Source organism: Neoarius graeffei, chromosome 16, assembly GCF_027579695.1.
Source record: "Neoarius graeffei isolate fNeoGra1 chromosome 16, fNeoGra1.pri, whole genome shotgun sequence".
Lineage (NCBI taxonomy): Eukaryota > Metazoa > Chordata > Actinopteri > Siluriformes > Ariidae > Neoarius > Neoarius graeffei.
In genome coordinates this window covers 62133734-62148004 of record NC_083584.1, presented here as the reverse complement: position 1 = coordinate 62148004, position 14271 = coordinate 62133734, and positions in this window count along the sequence as shown.

Genomic DNA, 14271 nt, shown 5'->3' with positions numbered 1-14271 from the left:
GCCGTGTCGGGCTGAAGTGAGCTGAAGCGAGCTGAAGTGAGCTGAAAAAGGGTAGTGGAAAAGGGCCATAAGTGTCAGGCCTGCGATAACCTGGCGACTTGTCCAGGGTGAACCCCGCCTCTCGCCCATAGTCAGCTGGGATAGGCTCCAACTTGACTGCGATCGTGTAGAACAGGATAAGCGGCTACAGATGATGGATGGATATTTTGTGCTACAATGTGAAGTAGTAGAGGTGTGTATGGGGGGGTGTCAGCGCGCAATTACCTTTATTTATTTATTTATTTATTTTTACTAAAATCATTGTATCTCTGCAACCATGAAAATGCATTTGAAAACCAGATGGCAAGAGCCTTCTGTGATCCAGCTTTCAATCAACTTTCACGGCGATGCACTCAAATTTAGAGAGCAAGAACAGTACTGAAAACGCTATAATTCTGTATCTAGCACACCATTCAACAAGCCCCCTGAAACGTGTGTTCTGAAACCATCTCAAGTAGCACTTTGAGGCATTTTCTTCAAGAGCCAAATTGGTGAAAGAGTTCTTCGTGGAGCAATCTTATTTTTTAGCATCAGCTTGAAAAAATATCCTGGATGATCATCATAGAGATTGGAGTGCATCTGAATGTCTCTGCATTAGACTGTGCAAAAAGTCCAACAACATTCTGTTGGTGCATCACCTTGATGTGATTTCAAGAAACAGCCTTCTAAGCTGGAGTCACATGTGCTACCTTTGCGCCACAAGGTCTGAGGGGAGCTGGCACACACTGTACCATCAAGGCACAGAGTTGGCATCGCTCTGAAATCTGAACTCAAGCTTTGCCAGAGGACGGGCACAAGCTCAATACAAAAGCATGGCCTGACTGGACTACCCTTCCCAATATATTCAGCGATATTTCCAAGATCATATGGCAGTTCTCACCTCGGTGCATGAATGTAAAGTGTGGACAACTGATGCTCAGCTTAGGCGCGAGACACGCAATGTGACAAGACTGAGGGTCAACTTTATTTTGGCTCACATCAAACTTTTACATTTTCTATGAATATCGACGTTTTTGAACGTGGCAAAGACCAGATGGCATGAGCAGGGGATTCATTTAATCAGAAGAAGCTGTCGAACATGTGTGTCTAAGGTCCTGACATGCTTTGACTGTTAAAGAAACATAAGAGCGTAGCCTGGGAAGCTCATTGGGGAGCACATCAGTGTTTTAATCTGATGGTCCAATGGCTAGTTCACTCCTTGTCAGAGGAATAGACTTGTTTTTTCGTCATTTGGTCTCCTTGTCCCGAAAAGACAAGCATGTGATGCATGTCAAACCAGTCCAATACCATGACAAGAAAGGCATTCCTTGAACCCAGGCAAGACCTTTTATAAAGAAGAGTCGTGCTGGTAGCATTCTGCAAGTGAGCTGCTGGTCAAGATCCTTCATGTTGTAAAAGAAAACACATGTCCCATGCTCACCTTAGAGCCTGCACTGCTCAGTTGATAGGTCCAAGATTCAGCATCCTTTGAGTTAACTGTACGGTTTGACAGGTTAAACAAGTACTTTTTTGACATTATTTGTGCCAGATGACGGGCAATCAAGAGGAAAAGGTGCTAGAGTGCTGCTTTTTATGAGTTAAACAGAGACAAGATGACACCTTGTTATCCTTGGATAGTGCTGTTGAACAAAAAATAGGAGACAAGCACCCTGCTGTTCATTTCATGAGTCAGTTACATAAATAAGCTTTTGACAGCCGCAAGATCATCTCTGATCCAGTGTGGAGGACAAATTTTCTCAGTGGAAACAGTTGGATATGTGCGCCCACAGGCTCAACACATTCTTTCCCGAAAGCAAAGCAAAGCTGGAAGCCTGAGTAGCTCAGTTGGTAGCGCATCAGACTTGAGGGTCTAGGGTTCAAGTCCCTGTTTGGGTGCTTGTTTTGATAGGTTTAACCTCTCAGAGGGGAAAGCCAAGACCTGGTTAAAAATGCATTTGAAAACAACCAGATAGCAAGAGCCTTCTGTGATCCAGTTTTAAATCATACTTTCACTGTGATGCACTCAAGTTCAGAGCAGAAACAGCAGTGTGGTTGAAGTGGGCAGGTGTCAAACTTGGAACTTTCATGTCATGATTGGAGTTAATAATAAACGATATCACTGATGAATGTCCCTTCCTTCAAACCAATATGTGTGTATATATTGTAGGTACATTCAGTCCGTCTCTTTAAGAAACTACATTTCCAATCAGCCAACTTCCGCGTTGACCTACATCACGCGTGGGCGGGATCATCAACGTCACATCCTCCATGAAAGCATAAGAAACCCGGGAACTCCTAGCTCCTCCTCTTTTGGCGCCGTGATTTCAACACGGACACAAGGAGGAATCGCTCGCTCCACGAGCAAACCCAAAAAGACGTCTTTTCTTTTCTTTCTTGCAAGAATCAGAGTTTCGCGCTTTTCTTTCTTTTACCTTTGGCCACGGTAGACTCTAAGATCGCGCGATTTTAAACTCAGCTTGAGTTTACAACCGGTTTATTCATTATCAGTACGTACGACTGTAGCTCAAAGCAGTTAATTAAAAGTTAAGAAGCGACTGAATCCTTTTTAACTCAAAAACTGTGCACATTGTTTAATCAGAGACTTTCTTTTCATCACGAGCTGGACCAGGAAGTTTTCTGCGCCTCACGGAAGCGACTCACGTGCTCCACAACGGCAAAACTCCAAAGTCTCGGAACATCTCTTCATAATCTTGCTAGAGGCAAGACACTAAGTAAGACTGGCAAATTTTGGGCATAAAGACTAGTCTTAGGAATTAGCTTTTATTGAAGTAGTGTGAATTTAAACTCACGTTTAATTGTTACACTATAGACATGCAGCGTGTTGAATTGATTTTTTTTTTGTTTTAATCTCTCAATTGTTTAATAGATAGGCTTTGCATGCTTCTCTTAATTCCCTATTAACACCTTTTGTCTTAACTCCACGAGATAGGATCCTTGGGCCTTAGCTAGCCACATACGGCTAATTCTTTGTCTAATTAGCAACCAAAGCTAGCTCACCAGGCCTCACAAACACCTTAGCTAAACACACGGCTAATTCTTTTGTTCCATTAGCCTCCAGGGCTAATTGTATTGTCTCAAGGGATCACAAGGCCTCCACCACGTGGAGTTAGCTACACAGAGCTAATCTAGGCCTACACAAACACGTGGCCTCTCACAAACACACCTTAGCTAGCTTTCCTTTGCCTTAGCTAAACACAAGGCTAATCTAGGCCTACACAAACACATGGCCTCTCACAAACACACCTTAGCTAGCATTCCTTTGTCTTAGCTTAGCCACACGAGGTTAATCTAGGCCTACACGAACACGTGGTCACAGGCCTCACCTGGCCTCACAAACACACCTCAGTTAGCATCCCATGCTAGCTTCTTTCTTTTGCTAGGCCATAGGCCTTACCACGTGGTCAACTCCTCCTCCACAAACACACGTGGAGTTAGCTACCAAAGCTAATTCTCTTGTGTAGACCACACACACACAAGGCCTCTCTCTCTCTCTCTCTCTCTCTCTCTCACACACACACACATCTCACTGTTTGTATATATTTCAACTGCTATTATCCATTTTTATCTTTGTTATAATAAATTCATTTATTATTGAAACTGTGTGTTTATTTGTGTTCCGATATCTCTGAAGTCCCCAATCTCCAAAGAATTCTAAAAGGTGCATATGATTTATGTAATATGGTAAGTGATCATAATAATTTGGAATATACCATAATTTAGCTGTTTGGTAATTTATTATTAAGCACCAAAAATTAATGGTATTAATTAATGAGACTGATTCCATGAGTGATTTAATGATAATATGAGACTGATTCAATGAAAATGATTCACTGAAAACGATTCAAATGAGACTGATTCAAATTTAATTATTAACCTTCAGATTTAATGAGATTGATTACTCAATTACCCAAATGCACCTACAATATATATCAATAGTTTTTTATGGCTTTTGATGGTTTCATATAGAATAGAATGCCTTTATTGTCACTATACACATGTACCATGAGATTTAAAGCATCTCCAATAACAGTGCAAACAGCGTGGAGAGAGAGAGAGAGAGGAAGGGGGGGAAGGTGCACAGTCTGAGGTGTATGTGTTGTGTTACACATTATGGAGTGAGGTATTGCACATATAAAGTATTGCACAGAGACAGTCACATTATAAATTATTGCACGAGTCACATTATAAGATAAAATATTACACATTATGAATTATTGCAAGGTAAGGTAAGGTGCACAGACTTGAGGTGTATGTGCTGTGTGTAAGGTGCACAGTCCTGAGGTGTATGTGTTGTGTGTAAGGTGCACAGTCCTGAGGTGAATGTGTTGCGTTTCACATTATGGAGTGTGGTATTGCACATTATAAAAGTATTGCATAGAGAGTCACCTTATAAAAGTACTGCACATTTATAAATTAGTAAAATAAAATAGACTATAAACTCAGAGTGTCAAGGACCAGACAGGAAAGGAGATCAAATGCACTCAAACCACAGTTTAATAATAACAGGGGAAAAGGGAGTTGGGAGAATGTGTGTGAGTGAAGTTCAGTGGCAGGAGAGGCAGGGATGGTGGTGACATCTCCCATCCAAGTACTGACCAGGCCCAATCCTGCTTAACTTCTGAGATCAGACAGGATCAGGCGTTGTCAGAGAGGCATGGCTGTAGGCTGACAGCACTTGGGTTTCAGGCAGTCTCCCAGCAGTAGTCCCTCAGCAAGCTGGAGTTAGTGAGCAGGCTGGAACACAGAGTCACAGATCAGATAGCAAGATAGGGGACAGAAATGCAGGGTCAGGTTACCGGGGCTGAAGAGTAGGGCTCCAGGCAGGGCTGCTCACACCAGGCTGATGGAGAGGCAGGCGAGCAGCAGGGGTGGGCAAGCTGGAGATCAGGCGAAGGTACAGGAGAGGCAGGCAAGAGGCAGAGTCAACAGGACAGAAGGCAGATCAGGTTACCGGGGCTGGAGAGCAGACAGAGTCAGATGGAACAGAATATCGTCAGGAGTCAAGAGTAGTAGGAACACAGAGCAGGTTATCATGCTGGAAGTTGCAGATGATCTGACACTGAGGCTTGGGAGAACTGCAGCTTAAATACACACAGGGGGGAAGCAGGTGATCGGCAACAGCCAATGACAGTCACTGAAAGTTAATAAGAGGAAGTGAGAGCAGGCGTGGCCGGTAATGCTGAGTGGAGATGTTACCTGAAGAGAGAAGCCCACAGGTAGGACCATGACAGAAACCCCCCCCCCCCCAAGGGATGGCTCCAGAAGTCCCTAGCCACAGATCCACCAAGACGGGCGGGAGGAGGGGGAATACCGGTGGAGGGTCAGAACTCCTCTGACCGGTCAGTGTCCAAGGCCTCAGGATCTGGTTCAGAATCGGACTCGGGGACAGTAGCGGTTGGCGCATCGTCATTCCGACAAGGACCCCTTGGTCGACCCCTCCGGTTGGCCGGCTGGTCCGGATGCAGGCGATGAAAGGTGCTGATGAGGGTACAGTCTAAAATTCTCCCAGCAGGAACCCACATCCTCTCCTCAGGACCATAGCCCTCCCAATCCACCAGGTATTGGAGGCCCCTGCCCCTGCGCCGTGACTTCAGCAGTCACCGGATGGAATAGACCGGGCCACCATCGATGAGACGAGGAGGAGAAGGTGCAGCTGGGACCAGCGGGCTCTCGTGCACTGGCTTAATCTTTGAGACGTGGAAGGTGGGGTGCACTCTCATAGACTTGGGCAGTCGGAGCCGGACAGTAGACTGGCTGATTATCCTCTGGATCGGAAATGGTCCGACGAACCGAGGTGCCAGCTTACAAGACTCCACCTGGAGGGGCAGGTCCTTGGCTGACAACCACACCTTCTGGCCCACCCGGTAGGTGGGCGCAGGCGTCCTCTGCCGGTTGGCTCCAATGGAGTAGCTGGTGACTGACTTGAGGAGTGCAGCGCAGGCTTGAGACCAGGTGTGGCGGCATCGGCATGCATAGGTGAGGGCAGACGGGCAGGTGACCTCTCCCTCCTGGCTGGGGAACAGGGGTGGTTGGTACCCATACACACAGTGGAATGGGGACAGTCCAGTGGCTGAGCTGGTGAGGGAGTTGTGAGAGTATTCCACCCACAGCAGGTGCTCACACCAGGCCCTAGGGTTGCATGACGCCATGCACCAAAGTGCCTTCTCCAACTCCTGGTTATTCTGCTCAGACTGGCCGTTGGACTGGGGTCGGAATCTGGAGGTGAGGCTGGCGGTGGCCCCGAGCAGGTGACAGAATTCCTTCCAGAAAGAGGAGGTAAATTGTGGCCCCCGGTCCGAAACGATGTCCCTGGGCAGCCCATGGATGTGGAAGACCTGCTGCAGGACGATCTGGGCGGTCTCTTTGGCCGACGGTAGTTTTGGGAGGGGAACAAAGTGTGCCATCTTGCTAAAACGGTCCACGATGGTGAGTATGACAGTCATCCCATTAGAAGGGGGCAGACCCATAACAAAATCCAGGGAAATGTGGGACCAGGGTCGTATAGGCATGGGCAGAGGCTGGAGCAAACCGGCAGGAGGCCGGCTGGAGGATTTATTCTGATTACAGGTAGGGCAGGCTCGGACGAAGTCTTGCACATCCCTGCTCATAGATGGCCACCAGAACCGTTGGGCGAGCAGGTGGTAGGTGCGAGTGAAACCAGGGTGGCAGACTAGACGGGAGTCATGTCCCCATTGCATAACCTGGGATCGCAGGTCTTCAGGAACAAAGAGGTGACTTGCAGGGCATGCACTGGGGCTGGGTTGATCACGGAGGGCTTCCCGCACTCGTTCTTCGATGTCCCAGGTCAGAGCAGCAACGATACAGGGGTCAGGTAGGATGGGAGCCGGATCCTTGTTGGAGGCATCATCCTTCTGGAACTGGCGGGAGAGTGCGTCAGGCTTGGTGTTGCGAGATCCAGGCCGGTATGAAAGGGTGAAATTGAATCTGGTGAAAAAGAGAGCCCAGCGGGCCTGTCTGGGGTTGAGTCATTTGGCGGTGCGAATGTATTCCAGATTCTTATGGTCTGTCCAGACCAGGAATGGGACTACGCACCCCTCCAGCCAGTGACGCCATTCCTCCAGGGCGAGCTTGACCGCCAGCAGTTCCCGGTTGCCTATGTCGTAATTGCGTTCAGCCGGCGATAGCCGGCGGGAGAAGAACGCACAGGGGTGGAGTTTGTTGTCATCCGCTGACCTCTGTGAGAGCACTGCCCCAACTCCCACATCCGAGGCATCCACCTCAACGATGAATTGCCGCTCCGCATCTGGCATCTGGAGGACGGGAGCAGTGGTGAACCGAGCCTTGAGGGTGGCAAAGGCTTCGTTGGCAGCCGGAGTCCAGGTGAAGGGCTGTTTGGTGCTGGTCAAGGCGGTGAGGGGTGACGCAACGGTGCTGTAATTACGAATGAATTTCCTGTAGAAATTAGCGAAGCCCAGGAACTGCTGAAGCTTCTTCCTGCTCTCTGGTACTGGCCATGAAGTCACTGCTGAGACTTTGGCAGGGTCCATCTGGATGCTGCCCTCTGCCACGATGTACCCCAGGAACACCACAGACTTGGCGTGAAACTCACACTTCTCTGCCTTGACGAAGAGGGAGTTTTCAAGGAGACGACGAAGCACTTGCTGGACATGCTGGGTGTGTTCGGACAGGATTTTAGAGAAGATCAGGATGTCGTCGAGGAAAACGAACACGAACTTGTTCAACATATCTCGCAGGACATCATTCACCAGAGCCTGGAATACCGCTGGCGCGTTGGTAAGGTCAAACGGCATCACCCGGTATTCATAGTGACCGGTGGGGGTGTTGAATGCGGTCTTCCACTCGTCTCCCTCCCTTATCCGAACCAGGTGGTAGGCATTCCAGAGATCGAGTTTGGTGAAGATCATGGCTCCCTGGAGCAGCTCGAAGGCGGAGGTAAGCAGTGGGAGAGGGTATCAGTTCTTGACGGTGATGTTGTTGAGGCCCCTGTAATCGATGCAGGGGCGCAGGGATCCATCCTTCTTTCCCACGAAGAAGAACCCAGCGCCGGCGGGAGAAGAGGATGGACGGATGAGGCCGGCAGCCAGAGAGTCACTGATGTAGGCCTCCATCGCCTTCCTTTCCGGGGTGGACAGAGAGTAGAGACGGCCCTTGGGTGGTGCAGTGCCTGGGAGGAGATCAATGGCGCAGTCGTAGGGCCGGTGAGGAGGCAAGGAAGTGGCCTTGGCTTTGCTGAATACCTCCCGAAGGCTGTGATAACACACTGGGACATTAGTGAGGTCGGGGGCAGAGCTGGCAGGTGGAGTACGAGGGGTTAGAGTGGAGGCTCGTAAGCAGGTCCGGTGGCAGTCCTTGCCCCATTCTCTTATCGCTCCAGTGGCCCAGTCGAGGTGAGGACTGTGCTGGCAGAGCCATGGATAGCCCAGGATGAGAGGTTGGCCGGGGGAACGGAGCAGGTGAAACTAGATGGTTTCGTGGTGGTTGCCTGACAGAGTCATCAGTACAGGGGCAGTGAGGCGGGTGACGGTGCCAAGGAGATGGCCATCCAGTGCCCTGGCTGGAACGGGAGAGGATAAGCGATGGCTTTGCAGACCCAACTGGAGCGCAAGCTCAGTGTCCATGATGTTAGCCTCGGCGCCAGAGTCAACCAGGGCGGCCAGGGTGTGGGTGGAATCCGACAGACAAAGGCAAACTTGGAGCATAGGTTTCTGGCTGGTGGAGGATTGGATGATCATTGAGCTCAGCCGGGCCCCTCCTATGTCCGGTGAGCTCGGGCTTCTCCGTGCACTGATGACTGACTGAGTCTGGCAGGCCCTCTCTCGTCAACGGGTCTGGACCCGGCGGTCAATGCGGACGGCCAGGGCGATGGCCTCATCGAGTGTCGACGGTTGTTCGTACGAGACCAATTCGTCCTTCATGTAGTCAGCCAGGCTGTGCAGAAAGCCGTCCACCAGCGCCTGCATGTTCCACTTGCTGCGCTGGGCCAAGGTCCGGAAATCGATCGAGTAGTCAGCCACTGTTCGTCTGCCTTGGCGAATACTCATTAGTCCTCCGGATGCCTCTACCGCCGACGAGCCCAGGTCGAAGACCTTAATCATCTCTGCTGCAAACAGGGAGAAGGAGGCACACGCCGGTGTCCGGCGTTCATACTCAGCAGTCCCCCACAGGCGGGCGTGGCCAGTCAGACGAGTGATGACGAAGGCCACCTTCGCTGCCTCTGACGCGAAGGTTCTGGGCTGCAGGTCGAACAGCAACCAGCAGCTGGTCAGGAAAGCACGGACTTGGGAGGGGTCACTGTCAAAACGCTCCAGACTGCCGACCTTGGGTTCCGGGGCATCGAGTGCAGCAGGAGCACCTTCCGGAGCTGGCCAGTCAGCGGCAGGTATAACGGGCTGATGCAACGAGGGGCGGCGATGGTTGACTCGGAGGAGCAGGGGGTGCTAGGGCGGTGAGCAGCTGGAGTGCTTGGTCCAGTCGTTGTTGCTGATGACCAAGCAGGATCAGGGCTGCAACGTTGGCAGACATCCGACTGACATCTCCTTCAGTGCGCTGCAGCCGGTCTAGGGCTCAGGCGCTGACTCCATGTCTTGGTCAGATCGCTCTGTCAAGGACCGGAAAGGAGATCAAATGCACTCAAACCACAGTTTAATAATAACAGGGGAAAAGGGAATATGTGTGAGAAGTTAAGTGGCAGGAAGACTGAGAGGCAGGGATGGCTGGTGGGAGCGTGGGGTTGACATCTGAGGTCTCCCATCCAAGTACTGACCAAGACCAACCATGCTTAGCTTCTAAGACCAGGCATTGTCAGAGAGGTGTGGCTATAGGCTGACAGCACTTGGGTTTCAGGCAGTCTCCCAGCAGTAGTCCCTCAGCAGGCTGGAGTTAGTGAGCAGGCTGGAACACAGAGTCACAGATCAGATAGCAAGATAGGGGACAGAAATGCAGGGTCAGGTTACTGGGGCTGAAGAGTAGGGCTCCAGGCAGGGCTGCTCACACCAGGCTGATGGAGAGGCAGGCGAGCAGCAGGGCTGGGCAAGCTGGAGATCAGGCGAAGGTACAGGAGAGGCAGGCAAGAGGCAGAGTCAACAGGACAGAAGGCAGATCAGGTTACCGGGGCTGGAGAGCAGACAGAGTCAGACGGAACAGAATATCGTCAGGAGTCAGAGTAGTAGGAACACAGAGCAGGTTATCACACTGGAAGTTGCAGACGATCTGACACTGAGGCTTGGGAGAACTGCAGTTTAAATACACACAGGGGGGAAGCAGGTGATCGGCAACAGCCAATGACAGTCACTGAAAGTTAATAAGAGGAAGTGAGAGCGGGTGTGGCCAGTAATGCTGAGTGGAGATGTTACCTGAAGAGAGAAGCCCACAGGTAGGACCATGACACAGAGCATATCCGAGTTCAGGGCAGTTATGGCTTTTGGAAAGAAGCTGTTTTTTAATCAATTTGTCTTTGTCCTGATGCACCTGTAGTGCCTCCCTGAGGGCAACAGGTTGAACAGATCAAAGCCAGGGTGGGAGCTCATCTCATCTCATTATCTCTAGCCGCTTTATCCTGTTCTACAGGGTCGCAGTCAAGCTGGAGCCTATCCCAGCTGACTACGGGCGAAAGGCAGGGTACACCCTGGACAAGTCGCCAGGTCATCACAGGGCTGACACATAGACACAGACAACCATTCACACCTACGGTCAATTTAGAGTCACCAGTTAACCTAACCTGTATGTCTTTGGACTGTGGGGGAAACCAGAGCACCCAGAGGAAACCCACGTGGGCACGGGGAGAACATGCAAACTCCACACAGAAAGGCCCTTGCCAGCCACGGGGCTCGAACCCGGACCTTCTTGCTGTGAGGTGATAGCGCTAACCACTACACCACCATGCCACCCAGGGTGGGAGCTGTCCTTGATAATATTCTTAGCTCTGCTAAGGCAGCGGGAGGTGTAAATGTCCATCAGGGAGGGGAGAGGGCAGCCAATGACCTTCTGTGCTGCCTTAACTACCCTCTGGAGCCTCTCCCTGTCTACAGCAGTGCAGGGTGCCGTACCATACTGTAATACAGTACGTCAGCAGGCTCTCGATGGATGAGCGGTAGAAGGTCAGCAGCAGGTTGGAGCTTAAGTTGTGCTTCCTGAGGACTCTCAGGAAGTGTAGCCGCTGCTGAGCCTTCTTAATGACTGCTGTAATGTTTGCTGACCAGGAGATGTCGGCGGAAATGAGGACACCGAGAAACCGGAAGGTGTGGACCCTCTCCACATACACGTTGTTGATGTAGAGGGGGGCTAGGTCGGTGCTGTGCTTCCTGAAGTCAACAATGAGCTCTTTGGTTTTCTTGGTGTTCAGAACGAGGTTATTTTCTGAACACCAGGCTGCCAACTTCAGGACCTCCTCTCTGTAGGCTGCCTCGTCTCCCTTTGAGATGAGTCCGACCACTGTGATGTCATCAGCACCACAGTGGTTGGACTCATCTCACATATATTTCGTCATGATATTTTTATTTTCTAAATATTTATCAACATACCGCCATTGTGGCACAGGAGCCTGTAATTGGTGGACAGCTGACAGAGGGTGTCTCCCACTGGTTGTAAATCATGACATAAAAATCATAAACACATACGGGGCCTGCTGATTGGCAGTTCACATACTGAAGCCAAGCGGAGATGTCCGGCGTCTGTTGCTGTTGTCCGAAGAAAACTACAGCTAAAAAACCTCTACTAATGAATTACTTGGACAATCTTAATCAGAAAGAAGTGAAAGATAGATATACAGTACGTGGAAATTACAGTTTGTTTAAAATAACAAAATATATTGCTCTCAACTTTCAAACTATATGGTAAGATTTTTAATTTTGTCTAATAGTGCATGGTACAATAATTACAAACGCTAACAGAATCAGCACATTCCAACTGTGGCTGTAGTTATACAGTAACTATAATAACCCTTGTAATAATAATTTCAATAAAAGGTTAATGCTCAGTTCCCTCTTCATTTATTCTTGATTCAAAAGGCACAACTGAGTCACACAGGTTGACCAGTGTGTAACAGACAATAGCAATTTTATCCAAAATAGATTTTCCTGCCTTAGCCGATTTATTTCTGTTTCACGTGTGCAGCTGTTGTAAAGTTCAGTGTGTGTGCGTGTGTGTGTAGAACTCTCTTGAACTGGAGGCTAATTTCTACACAATTCTTACAATTCTCAGAAATCCAAACACCCTTAGATTTCTGCTTTATATTTACACAGCCATGTTAGCGTGCGAGCGGGAGGAGCATTTCTTACTGACCACCAAGTGCGCGTGCACCGTTAAAGCCAAATATAAGCAATAACAGCGATTGGTTGTATAGGCAGAGCACTTAAACAAGTATTTTCTAATGTTACCTGCCCAGAAAACTACTAGATGTGCATTAGTGTCGTTCTGTGACCTCAATAATAATAAAATAGATGAACAAAATGTCGCAAAAAGACTAAAACTGTTAGATTCTAGATCAGTTCTGGTGCTGTTCTTCTGACTCCATGGAGTCGGTTGAAAATGGCGCTGGGAACGGTGGGGGCGGGTCAATACGGGGTGCTGAGGCTCCGCCTCCTTCCAATTATCCAGATGAGAAAGACTATGCGATATTAAATCATAAATACTTTTGCTTAATTCATTTATAAGTCAGACTTGTTTACTCATCCTACTTCACCCAGTATCCATCTAATTATTTTAATCCATTTTTGAAATGTATTTATTTAAGTTTTGTGTGAACACCAACACTTCCGGTATACTTCCGCCCGCCGGGGCGCCGGACAAATGGGTGCAAGTGTGGCTCACTCTATGAGCTCTATGTCAAATCTAGAGCTCATAGGCTCATCAGAGTGAAGCCATGGCCGCCATCTTACCACTCACATCGCTTCTGTGTTAAAGCAGTGGTTCTCACACTGGGGGCGCAGACACTCGGCGAGTGGGGCGTGTGGTCACAGACCGCTCAGTGGCAAAGGCAGGGGCTGGTTACTTGTTTAACATGCAAAATGATATCGTTAACTCATAGAATGTTGAATCTTGGGCCGATTAACTGAGCTGTGCAGGCTGTAAGGTGAGCTGTACTGAACCATTGGACATATTTTCTTTTCAAACATGAAAAAGTTTGACCATCAGGTCGCTTGGAAAATGTTACCATCATGAGTCTGCTTTATAATTGTCATTCTAAAGTCTTAACTTGGTTCAAGGAAAACCTTTCTTGTTATGGTATTGGACTCCTTTGACAAGCATCACCATTTTCAACCATACCTGTCTTTTCGGAACAAGGAGACCAATTGACTAAAAAGCAAGTCTGTTCCTCTGACAAAGACAGAATTAAGCATTGGACCATCAGATTAAAACACTGATGCTCTCCTGACTGAGCTTTCCATGCCCCGCTCTTCTGTTTCTTTCAGAGTCAAAGCATGTCAGGACTTTGGACACACATTTTCAACAGGTTCCTCTGATTCAATGGAACCCCTGCTCATACCATCTGCTGTTTGTCACATTCAAAAACATTGTAATATACCTTTCCTTTGAACCCTCAAAACACGGTACCCTCAAAAACCAACTTTTCCACTGATTGCCCATCATGTGACACAAATAGTGACAAAAAGGATTCATATAAAATGTAAAAGTGTGAAGTTAACCAAAAGAAAGTTGACACCTTGGGCTTGTCACATTGGGTGACAAGTGCCTAAGTTGAGCATCAGTTGTCCATGCTTTTTTTTCACACACTGAGGTGAGAACTGCCATATGATCTTGGAAATATCCATTAATCTATTGGGAAGGGAACTCCAGCCAGGTTATGCTTAAAAAAATATGAATAAGTTTTCAACGGCTGCAATTCCAAGAGGAGATGTCTGATCCAGTGCAGAGAACACATTTTCTCATTTCAGCATTTCTTTAAGCTGAATGAATAATGTTATTTGATTGTTTTACTGAATTCTTCAGTCAAGAGCTTAGGTTACTTGGTGCTGATTAATTTTCTATAACAGCAGTTCTGACAGCTGCAAGGCAAATCACAGGTTTCTATAAAACCCTGGTACCAAAAAGCTTGGAACGCTGTGTAAAATGTTCATAAAAACAGCATTGTTGTAGTCAAGACCACCTAAACCAAGAACAAGACCACAGTGTATCAAGACCAAGACAAGACCAAGACTTTGAGGGGTCAAGACCGAGACAAGACCAAGACCGAGGCAGGGCGAGACCAAGTCAAGACCAAGACCAGACCAGTGTCCCACACTGCATGACACA